General features: G+C 41.5%; 2 non-coding genes across 2 annotated transcripts; one reads left to right on the top strand and one right to left on the bottom strand.

Annotated features, from left to right (window-relative positions):
* Nucleotides 1-7577: 7577 nt before the first annotated feature.
* On the bottom strand, nt 7578-7650 carry Trnaa-agc (transfer RNA alanine (anticodon AGC)). Its single transcript has one exon. It is a non-coding gene; the product is annotated as a tRNA-Ala (tRNA).
* A 176-nt stretch (nt 7651-7826) lies between these two features.
* Trnaa-agc (transfer RNA alanine (anticodon AGC)) lies at nt 7827-7899 on the top strand. The gene has a single exon. It is a non-coding gene; the product is annotated as a tRNA-Ala (tRNA).
* The last annotated feature ends 4102 nt before the right edge of the window (nt 7900-12001 follow it).

Below are 12001 nucleotides of genomic sequence, written 5' to 3'. Positions count from 1 at the left end.
ACGAACGCAGCTACCCAACGAGGCGTGAATTTTGTTTTGTATTGTCTTCTACGACGTGTATATTACGTGAAGAAATTTTCTTCATTTTATGTGCATGTTGTAAAAAACGTTATGTATTTGGCATTTCCTTACAGACTATTATCATTATTGTAACTATTTTCTATCATAAAACGAGTTACTTATACAAGGGTTGCCCAGAAAGTATTCGCCGCATTTTTTTCCTTCACCAATTCTTTATTGAATAGAATGAGAATTACACACACCAAAGAATGTTGGTTTATCTGCACGCCCTTTTTTTTCCACGTAGTGTCCATCCCGTTCTATGACCGTCCTTCAGCGCGGAACAAGAGCGTGTATGCCTTTTTTTTCACTTGCCGCCCTGATTTTACGGCCCATCACCTAATTGTTTAAGGTGGGTCTGTATTGACCACTTAGCCGCTGCGATCGGTATATGGGCGCTGGACCTCCACACCAGTTCTCGCATCCGATCACACCGTTGCCCGTGTCCCGTCACGTATAGGCGGGTCACAGTTGATCGTGTTTTGTTTTTGTCTCTTTTATTTTGTTTTCATTTACTTGGTTATCTTTGTTTGCTATTTATCCCTTTTTTCTGTGTATGCCCTGTCGGTACACAGACTTTTGGATACCCAAGAGTGCAGATGATTGCATCAAGACTTCCTTTCGTGACTGACAGATGCAACGCCAACTGCCGAGTCGTAATGCGTCTGTCCTCGCGAATGAACGTCAGCTCACTGCAACATGTCTGGTATGACAGCCGTGGATGCTCTGTCCGACCGCTGCAAATCGTGGAGTTCCGCCGCACCGCCTTCTGATGACCTCATCCTCCGTGCCCAGCAATTAACTCTACTTTCGTCGACAGCAGATACTCCATGGACTTTGCCCAAGCGTTTGTGAATTTCCGCCCAGACTTACTTTCTCTACAGTGACAAATTCAATGACGGCATGCTGCTTGTAACGTATATCATCTGTAGGCGCCATTTTGAAACTGTCCCGCAGCTACACAATCTGTCGGAAGTGACGGAAACTTGGCGCAGTCACTTCGGAGACTTCGAATAATACATGCGTAACCTTCCGCATTCGTAACGTAGTTTTCGACTAAGAAAAAATGAGGTGCAGTATTTCTGGGCAATCCTCGTGGTTTTCAATTAACGTAATATACATACGTGAAACGATACACCAAAAGACAAAATACCGTGAATGTAAAACTTAAAATAAAAATGAGACATATGTGAATTGTAAGTAAAATAAATAATTAGATTACTAATAAATAATAGGTATTTTGATTGTGTATGTTAAAAATACTCCGGCAGTTCACTGTGCGCAGCTTATTTTCCAAAAATGGTATTTCAGAAACCGACTTTATTACATAGCAGTGTACGTGGCTTGAAATCGTCTTTAATTTATGTTGTAATAAAACCTTTCACTTTTCAATATTAATTAATGGTGCTTGGGTATTTTGTACAATTTCAAATCAATCACAAAACTAATTATACAGTTTTCAATAACATTAATTACATATTACCTTTATACGAAAAATATTTTTATACGTCACCGTATCGAAGATTTCCCTCTAAACCTAAACGGGCCAATTACCTTTCGGGTAAGTGAAATTGGGCAAAAACAAAAAAATACGTATTGTACTACTTTTCCCTTATACACACCCGCCAAAACTCATCAAGATCTTTTATTGACCTTTTGGAATGTTCCCTTGTAAGTCACGGACTGCAGAATTGGATTATTCCACTCGCATATTTCTATGCAAGGACCAAATGTGGTGGAAGCGTGACTTACCATTAGAAATGTAAACTGTGGCAGAAAATCTACCTCTTCATGGCCCACGCTATCCGACGTAAATGCCCTCCAATTCCATTATTAGACAAACGAGGAAAATTGCTTTCAGGGTTTTGAATATGCATTTTCCTCTTAAGCAACTGTTTTGCTAACAACTGTCTTGCTAAATATAAAAGGTGTTTCAAAAATATGTATCTGAGTGAGATATGTTATATCTGTACTAATAATAAAACTGTAAAACCAGCGTGTCTGTCTATTTCAGTACGCTAATCTCCAAAGCCACTGGACGAATTTTCATGGGGTTTCCATATATAACTTGAGTGGAGCTTGGGACAATATGTAGGCTTTATTTCATCACTATCTGATAACGGAAAATTTTTAGAGTGATTTTAGTGAAAAAAATTAAATTAGTGAAAGTTTACGAGCTTACCGACTATTGCACCCGATTTATCACTGGATTGAAGACTTCCGTGCAGATAGAACTCAACACGTTGCTCTTAATGGAACAAAATCGACAGATGTAAAGTACCTCGAGGAAGAGTGACAAGACCGCTACTGTTTAAAACGTATATTAATGATGTAGCAGAAAGCATCGGAAGCCGTTTAAGACTATTCGCAGAAGATGCGGTTGACTATAAGAAAGTAGCAACGCCCGGGGACTGATGAATGGTGCACGCTCTGGCAGTAGACCATGATCGTAAATAAATATAACATATTGCGCGTACACAGGAAAAGAAATTCAGTACTGTAGAACTACACTGTTGATGGCAAAATGCTGCAAACAGCATCCGCCGTAAAATTTCTAGGAGTGTATATCCGGACGTACCTTAACTGCAATGACCACGTATAACAAATAGTAGAAAAAGCAGATGCCAGACTGAGATACACAGGAAGAATCTTAAGGAGAGATAACTCATCACGAAGGAAGTGATTTATTAGAAAAGATTCTTGAGTATCTTTCATCTATCTGGACTCCTTACCCAGTAGAACTGGTACAAAAGATAGAGACGATCCAACGAAGAGCGGTGCGTTTTGTCAAGGGTTCGTTTCGTCGGTGCGAGAGCGTTACAGAGATGTTCAACACACTCCAGTGGCAGACGTTACAAGAGATGCGTAGTGCATCACGGAGAGGTTTACTACTGAAATTTCGAAAGAGCACTTTCCGAGAAGAGTCAGAAAACGTATTGGCGACTTCAACCAACCTAGTATAGACTGGGATGTCCATGGATTCATTACAGGTGGTCGTGTGAATTACTTTTGAACACATTATCCGATAACTGCCTTAAGCAGCTAAATCGACAGCCAACACGTAATGGAACTATTTTAGATCTGATAGCCACGAACACACCAGATCTCATCGACGGTGTCAGTGTTGAGACAGGGATTAGTGAGCATGATGGTGTCATTACGACTATGGTTACAAAAGTTAAAAAGTCGGTCAAGAAGGCTAGGAGAGTATTTTTACTAGAAAGAGCAGATAAGCAGTTGTTAGCATCCCAATTAGTAAATGAATCGACTTTATTTACTTCCGGTACGATGGACGTGGAAGAACTATGGGCAAATTTTAAACACATTGTAAATCACGCATTGGACGGGTATGTGCGGAAAAAGTGGGTTACGGACGTAAAAGACCCACCGTGGTTTAACATCGCAATTCGGAGAGTGCTCAGGAAGTAAAGGCAGTTGCACTCGCGGTACAAGAAAGGTCGGGACAATGAGGACGCGCCGCGAGTAATGAGTATAATGGGCGGGGGCACTACGAATGTAGTGCGGGGCGATACGTTGAGAATGTGGGTTTTGTGGGAGGCGTGTCAGAGATAAATCCCTGCAGTCGCGCTATCCTCTGTGCCCTCGGATGGATAGAGCGTAGTGTGTCTGTCATGTAAGCAGGAGATACCGAATTCGAATTCCGGTCGGTGCACACATTTTCATCTGTCCCCGTTGACTTATGCCAAACCCTGTAAGCAGCTACGGGTGTTCATTTCATTGTAATTTCTTAGACTACGCCAGTGTGATTTTGCTTCGATAAGCGCTTCTGTGCAGGTCTGGTCTGAAAATGAACGGCTACATTCGAAACTAGTTTCTTGTATAGAATACACCCAACTGTGACAAAAATTTTCGATAAAGAATTACGTCTTCGTTGTGCCAAGATTCCCATTCAAGTTCCCCCGGCATTTCTGTTAGACTTCCGTAAGGCCTACGTTCATCTATTCGGATCCCAGCAGCGCGTTTCTAAATTCTTTCGATGTGTTGTCTTGCATATTTGCTGATGACACTAAATGCTGGAACAATACTCTAGAATTCGCCACTTCTGTATCTTATATAAAATTCCCTTTACAGATGCATTGTATTGTCCTTGAATCCATCCAATAAATCTAAGTCTTCCATTCGCCTTCGGTAATATGATTTTACATGCTCGTCTCACTTCTTATCACTTCTTAGCATTACCCCTAAATGCTTTTACGACGTCAAGTGCTTAAGATGTTCAGCAGCAGTCTCGTAATTCAGTACCAAGATGTTCTTTAGCTTTGGTATAGACATTATCCTGTATCGATCCATCTTTTAAAGAGAGCTGCTGTTGAGAACTGCAGTGATCCTATTGTTTCCTTGGGACACACGTCGCAGATCCTTTGTCACTATTGTTTCTGTGAACATTTACTGTCCAATATAAACTACTGTGTTGTACCTAACAAATATTCCCCTAGACAACCACATATTTGCGAAGATACTACCTATAATCATACCTCGATTAACTGTCGGCGATGTGTTACATTATCGAACGGCTTTCGGAAATGTAGGAAGATCGAATCTACCTGTTTACCTCCATCTCTTCTTTGCAAAACTTCGTGAGTGAATACAGCTATTTCATGTTTCCAACTGCGCTTCCACCGCCTATCACTATTCTAATTGCACAGCTGACAACAATACTAAGGTTTTCCAATATGCTTCCCAACGTGTGGAAGAACCGCTTATCGCATTATCCAATTCCAGAACAGCGCTTAATAGGCTATCTTAAGGCATCACCAGTTTGGGAAAAGGTGGCATCCCGTTGCGTACGACATACAAGAATTTTTAGTTTCGTTTCACAAGACTTAAGAGAAACTTAATGCTTCTATCATTAATCGAAACCAAACTGGAAGGAAGGAAGGGGAAAGTAATCAGACCACTATAAGGTGTAGAAAAATTTCCGCTACCAGTCACAATAGCTTTCAAAATTTCATGTGTATAACATCATTGTACTTCCTAGATCTAAGTTCTCTCATAACAGAGTGGCTCAAAACAGTTCTAGCTGTCATTTTTTTAATTTGTAATAGCTTTTAGTAATTTCATATATATATATATATATATATATAACATTGTAGTTCCTAGCTCTAAGTTCTCCGACAAAAATGTGATTAAAAAAAGTCATGTGTATCAAAAATCTTTGCAGTCTATAATAGCTTTTCAAGTTTCTATATGTGAAACACCACTGCACTTCCGGTGGCTAAGTTCTTTGACCTATACGTTTCTGTATGAGCAACATCTTTATACCTGCAACATCCATGTTCTTTGACCACAGTCCACATGTTTGTATGCAAACACAGTGTATTTCACGAGTGCACATCGTAATAGTGAAACATGCAGCTAAACTTTATAAACCGGAAATATGGACGTGAAAAAGATAATAAATATGTAACTAAGTGGAAAAATGGTCACCACACCGTAACTATAATAATGATGCTTCAAATTTATGTAAGTACAGATGTATTTTTGACAAATGCTGCCTTACCATTTAGAATTGTCCCACTTGAATCTGTTAAGGCGCCAGCAAATAATATTTTTTTTTTTTTTTTGTATTTATACAGTGATCTCTAGCATACAAACATGTTTATAAATTTATAAACACCTGAAGATGGCCGGCCGGTGTGGCTGAACGGTTCTAGGCGCTTCAGCCTGGAACGGCGCGACCGCTACGGTCGCAGGTTCGAATCCTGCCTCGGGCATGGATGTGTGTGATGTCCTTAGGTTAGTTAGGTTTAAGTAGTTCTATGTTCTAGGCGACTGATGACCTCAGAAGTATAGTCGCATAGTGGTCAGAGCCATTTGAAACATGTTCTGTGGACGTAGTCAAGAAACAATCTCAGCTTCACACACAGTGGCAACACGGTGCGGTGCTTGGTACGGGCAGCAACGTGGTGACCCTACGTTGCGGATATGGCAGCTCACAGTCAATTGAGGCTACCGCAGCATTACTTCAGGCTATAGTAACTGTACTTTCCGCTACGGCACGAGCACCTTCCGTCGTCTGCTCACTTCCGGTGGCCGGCGGTGCTCGTTCAGCTACAGAGTGAAGTTGCAGCAGAGTTCGGTCACAGGTTAGGCTAGCTTGCGGTAGACACACACTGTGGTGACGGAGGTACAAACTCCGGACCTGCGTCTTGCTGGCACCGGCTGGCGCTGGTGGATGCCCTGTGGCTCGGTGGCTTGGAAGGCCTCAGTTCTATCCTCAGCACATCAATTGGTTGGACTCCCTTGGCAGGCGGACCTGTCAGAATAATGGTAAGGCAACGGGAGCGACCTCACAGCGGATGCCCACGCAATGACTGCTGACGTCTCTGACTTGCTGCTTCAATGTATCCCTTGCTGGCAACAGGTCCGGTATTTATTCGCATTAAAACAATTTTGTGGTGTAGAAGTCACGTATTCTGTGTTCCGAGGTGTCTCTGGTTTCGCTAATCATCCGGGCACTTACCAGCAGGTGGACGCCAACACCCGGTAAGGACTGTGACGCTATGGTGGGTCAGTGAATTATTATAACTGGCTCACTTTACGGCGAGCTCATCTGCCTAACATCGTGCCATTACACATCAATCGAGAGAGGATCAGTTTTTTATACAGTTACGGAAAAAATCCCAACACCAAAAAATAATTAATGAAGGGTAATGAACTTTCGGGAATGCGTTTTCTAAATGATTATATTTGCAAGATCACATAAGCTAGAGATAAGCCACTGCAAATGTGAAATGCTGGTACATTAATAACCAGTGTAACCACCAAAAAGTTGAATGAAAGCATGCAATCGTATATATATTGTGTGCTGGTTGTCAGGTTATAGGATGGAGTTTCATGTGTGTTGCACTTGGTCGGTCGATACAGGGACAGTTAATATTGATTGTGGGTGACGCTGAAGACGTCGAAGGATGATGTCCATTATGTGCTCGACTGGAGGCAGATCTGGTGATCGAGTGAGCCAAGGTAACAAGTCGACACAATGTAGAGCATGTTGGGTTTCAACAGTATATGTGGGCGAACGTTATCCTGTTGGAAAACACCAACTGGAATGACAGGACAGCAGGTAGAGTTATCAGACTGACGTACAAATTTGCAGTCAGGGCGCATGAGATAACTACGTGGGTTGTCCTGCTGTCATACGAAATCGCATCCTCAGACCATAATTCCAGGTGTATGGCCAGTGTGTGTAGCATCCACACAGGATAGTTGTAAGCTATCAACTGATTTCTCGTCAAGCCATTCATTCCAGCCACTTATTAAGAGACTAATGATTATGCTACCTTTTCAGGGTCACAATATCGTGGATTTTTTTTTCCAAGCGTTTGGTCTGGGCGGACGTCACAAGACATCCGGTCAAGTTGATCGTTGATTGCTTTACTCAATGTTTTATTATAGAGGGCGACCAGCCCTCTGACCGAACACGCAGAGCTACCGTCCGGCTCTACCTTTGCACTGTCAAAATATGTGGCAATTTTTTTTTCCAAAATCGTATCTGGAGGCGCCGGGTATCGATCCCGGTACCTCTCACATGCTAAGCGAGCGCTCTACCATCTGAGCTACGCCCCCAGCTGCTTGAGATTTGCTGGAAACACACAGTCTCTGTGCGTGGCCGAGGTTTCGCTGGCACTCATGGAGGCAGAGTGGTCGATTGGGTGGGGAGAAAGGTGGGCGTGGTCGGGCTGGCACCCAGGCCGCTGTCCTGGAAACAGGTGTACGATGTCGAAGCACGAACTCTCATGTCTGGGGGCGTAGCTCAGATGGTAGAGCGCTCGCTTAGCATGTGAGAGGTACCGGGATCGATACCCGGCGCCTCCAGTAGCTGTTTTGTTGACTATTACAACTTCGTGTGGTGTTGTGACACTTGACAGATTCAGTCTCCGTAACAAATGGGCTGCCTCTGTGACAGTAGAAGAGTTCTTCGGTCTTATAGGATACTGACGCACGTGTGTAGACGGAAGGGCGCGATCGAAACCTGTAGGCTGCGCCATTTCAAACGTTCGTGATTAACTTGTTAAAAAATTTCCGAAACATCTTCTTCCATGGCGCTAGAGGAAACAGTGAAGTACTGAGGAGCATGAGCTTCAAACGGCTACAAGGCACAGGACCCGAGTAACATAGATGATAAACAGAAAACTTGCCAAAGCTCGTTACCGTCCATACAAGTGTCAAAACATGCTGTTTGCATAGTTTAACATTTGAAAAGATATCATCGGTGAAATTTACAAGTTCAACATACATTATTATTAATTGTATTTGTATTTGTTACCGTAATTTATGTAATTTCAGCGTTTTTATTTCAGGGTAAATGATGGACTCTGACTACAAACATAATTTATAACTCATAATTCCGTTTAGGCATTGTCAGCGGTAAGGGAAAACAACCTCAGCTGCCTCGACAAATATAATGTTGGTAGTGACGTTGGTAAGACACTAAATTTTCAAAGAGGTGAGACCAATGCTGACAGTTGTTTTCGAATTTCTGAAAATCAGACAGGACAGATTCTGAGCTGTGAACAAGGGCTCCTAATAGACAGACGGAAAAAGCACAACACCAAAAAATAATGTACAGCAATGAAATTTCGGGAACACGTTTTTCTACGTAAGATAATTCAGTGATTGACATTACAAGATCGCAATTTAATGTATGCGCTTGATAAGCCATTACAAATGTGAAATGCTGGCACATTAATAACCGGTGTAACCGCCATAACACTGAAAGCGAGCATGCAGATGTGTATGCATTGCATCGTACAGGTGCCGGATGTCAGTTTGTGAGGCAATGTTCCATGGCCATTGCACTTGGTACGTGGAAGTTTAATGCTGTTTGTGGACGGTGCTTCAGTTGTCGTCCGATGGTGTCCCATATGTGCTCGACTGGAGACAGATCTGTTAACCGAGAAGGCCAAGGCAACATGTGGTCAGTCTGCAGAGCATCTTGGGTTAAAACAGTGGGCCAGCGTTATCCAGTTGGAAAACAACACCTGCAATGCAGTGTGTGAATAGTAAGACAAGAAGTTGAATCAGCAGGCTGACGCACACATTTCCAGTGAGAGAGCTCCTGCTGTCACACGAGATCGCGCCTTCGACCACAACTCCAGGCGTAGTTCGAAACTAGTCGTCTGTATAGAATACACGCAACTGTGACGAAAATTTTGAATGAAGAATTACGTCTTTGTTGTTCCAAGATTACCAGTCAAGTTCCCTCAGCATTTAAGTTAGTTCCGTAAGAGATACATTCACCTGTTCGGATCCCAGCAGCGCGTTTCTAAATTCTTTCGATGTCTGTTGCCTTGCATATTTGCTAATGACACTAAATGCTGCAACAACACTTTAGAATTCGTCACTTCTGTATCTTGTATACAACTTCCTATACAGATGCATTGTACTTTCCTTGAATCCTTGCAACAAATGTAAGTCTTTCATTCGTCTTGGATAATATGATTTTACGTGCTCGTCCCATTTCATATTGTAAGTAGGCTGTTTAGGTTTTCTTATTGGTAACGCCACATAGCGCTCTGTATGAAAAATCACTGGCTGTGCTGTGCGCAGTCTGTGGCTGGTTTGCATTGTTGTCTGCCATTGTATTGTCGGGCAGCGGCAGCTGGATGCTAACAGCGCGTAGCGTTGCGCAGTTGGAGGTGAGCCGCCAGCAGTGGTGGACGTGGGGAGAGAGATGGCGGAGTTTTGTAATTTGTAAGACTGGATGTCATGAACTATCATATATATTATGACTATTAAGATGTAGTAAATAATAACTTTACGATGTACTTAAAAAAACGAAGGAGCACAAAAAGACTTCCCTTCACAGGAACTGCATACATAATTTTCTTTTCAGGTACTTGGTAATGTATTTCATAGAATAAGTTTTTGTGGTGCACCACTTTAATTATATAGACATTAAGATGTGAATCGACATCTCCCTTTTCTGCATTGTTGTCTTTACTATAATATTTTTTTCTGCTTGAGCTTTGTCATGTTTAGTTATAAGCTGTTGCATTTGCTGCTGCTGTTTACCAGGCACAATGTTACTGAATTTGACTTTGTATTAGTCTGTTAAGCCAGTTTTACTAGGAATTTGTTTTTCTTGTTTGCTGCACAGCGCCTTATATTAGTTGTAATATTGCAATTGCTTTACCAATTTCCATTTTTTTTGGGACATTGCTGTTTGTATTAATTTGTTTTGTGCTGCTGCTTTGCCTCGTCCCTTAGTTTAGCATCTGAGCTCAGTAGATTTAAGTTAGCTTAAGAGGGGCTAGACTATATAAGAAACTAACTATGATGAATTGGAAGAAAAGCATTGAGAAGCTTTAAGAAAATGGTTTGGCCAAAAAAAGTAGTGTACAGTGAAGAAAAACTATTTTTGAAAGAGGATGTGAACAGAATACAGAAAGCAGGTTTAGATACGACTTTTTGGGAATAATGATGAATTAAGGGAGATCTCTATGCAAAATACTGCAGCAAAACAAACCCTGTCCTTTCCTTGCGTTATCCCACTATGTGTTTGTGTACCCTTGTGTATTTGTTTTCTTCCTGTCTCGGTGTGCTGTTTCATAGAATTTTTTCTCTTCTAATACTAAGCTACATTCACTATGATGAGGAATACTGTTATCCTCAAATTTTATTTGTGTTAATAACATGTTATTTACTTCGTAAAGATGTTTACACATTATTTATTCTGTTTTGTTCTAATGCTCATGTGTGAAGTTGATGTTTCAAAAGTTATTCTGATCTTTTATGTATGTACTTATGTCGTAATTTTTGTAACACTGATGTATTTGCTATTTCGATTCTTTTGTAAAGCCTGTACTACTGCAAATGTTATCTGTATTGTTATGTTCGTTAAAGATGTATTTTGTACCTTTGTTATTGCATTCTTATGTTATAAAATTGTAATTGACACCAGTTCATCAAATTATGTAACTTGTAAATTACATTTCACTGCACACGTTTCTGTTGGTCATAGTATATGGACAATATGTGAGAAGTAGGGACTGATAGAGTTTGCACGTGTGTTAATAACTCAGTAAGAGACTGGATAACAGCATTGCTGGTTCTAAGGACATTTCAAAAACAATTTTTCTGAGTGCACAAGTGGTTGTTATGGACTTGTTATATTATCCGCAAGACTCTTCAATGGTGATTGTGCGCCTGCACAGTCAAACAGATGGCTGCTGGCCATCTCTACAAGGACTACAGTGGGTCTACACCTTTGATGACCCACCAATACCATTATTTCTACAAGGACTGCAATGGGTCTGCACCTCTGGTGGCCCACCAATAGTAATCTCTACCAGGACTACAATGGGTCTGCTCTGTGATGACCTACCTACCGACAGTCTTCAACATCGACTGACTCTGTTGTGGCCCATTATCTGTCTGCATGTCAAGAGTCAGCACTGTCTTTCTGTTGGAAGGACAACACTACTTCTTCAAGACTGCATGGAAATCCACTACTTCCATGTGCATTTTCTTTTATTGCTCAGTCTTTGAGAAAAACACTACTATTTTACTGTGATGAATGATCAGGACTGTCTATATGGACTGTGAGAAAATTTTAACTTCTGACCAACATTGTATCAATAAGTGTGTGCATTTGAAATCTTTGTTATAGTAATTATGGAAAATTTTATCAAATCATTATTGGCTACTGCCCAAAACAATTTGTAAAAATTTTTTGTGGGGAGCATGGGGGCTATGTAAGTAGGCTGTTTAGGTTTTCTTATTGGTAACGCCACATAGCGCTCTGTATGAAAAATCACTGCTGTGCGCAGTCTGTGGCTAGTTTGCATTGTTGTCTGCCATTGTATTGTCGGGCAGCGGCAGCTGGATGCTAACAGCGCGTAGTGTTGCGCAGTTGGAGGTGAGCCGCCAGCAGTGGTGGACGTGGGGAGAGAGATGGCGGAGTTTTGTAATTTGT

The sequence above is a fragment of the Schistocerca gregaria genome, chromosome 1 (assembly GCF_023897955.1).
Source record: "Schistocerca gregaria isolate iqSchGreg1 chromosome 1, iqSchGreg1.2, whole genome shotgun sequence".
Taxonomy (NCBI): domain Eukaryota; kingdom Metazoa; phylum Arthropoda; class Insecta; order Orthoptera; family Acrididae; genus Schistocerca; species Schistocerca gregaria.
The sequence above is the reverse complement of the archived record's forward strand: the minus strand, read 5'-3'. Positions and strand labels throughout refer to the sequence as shown.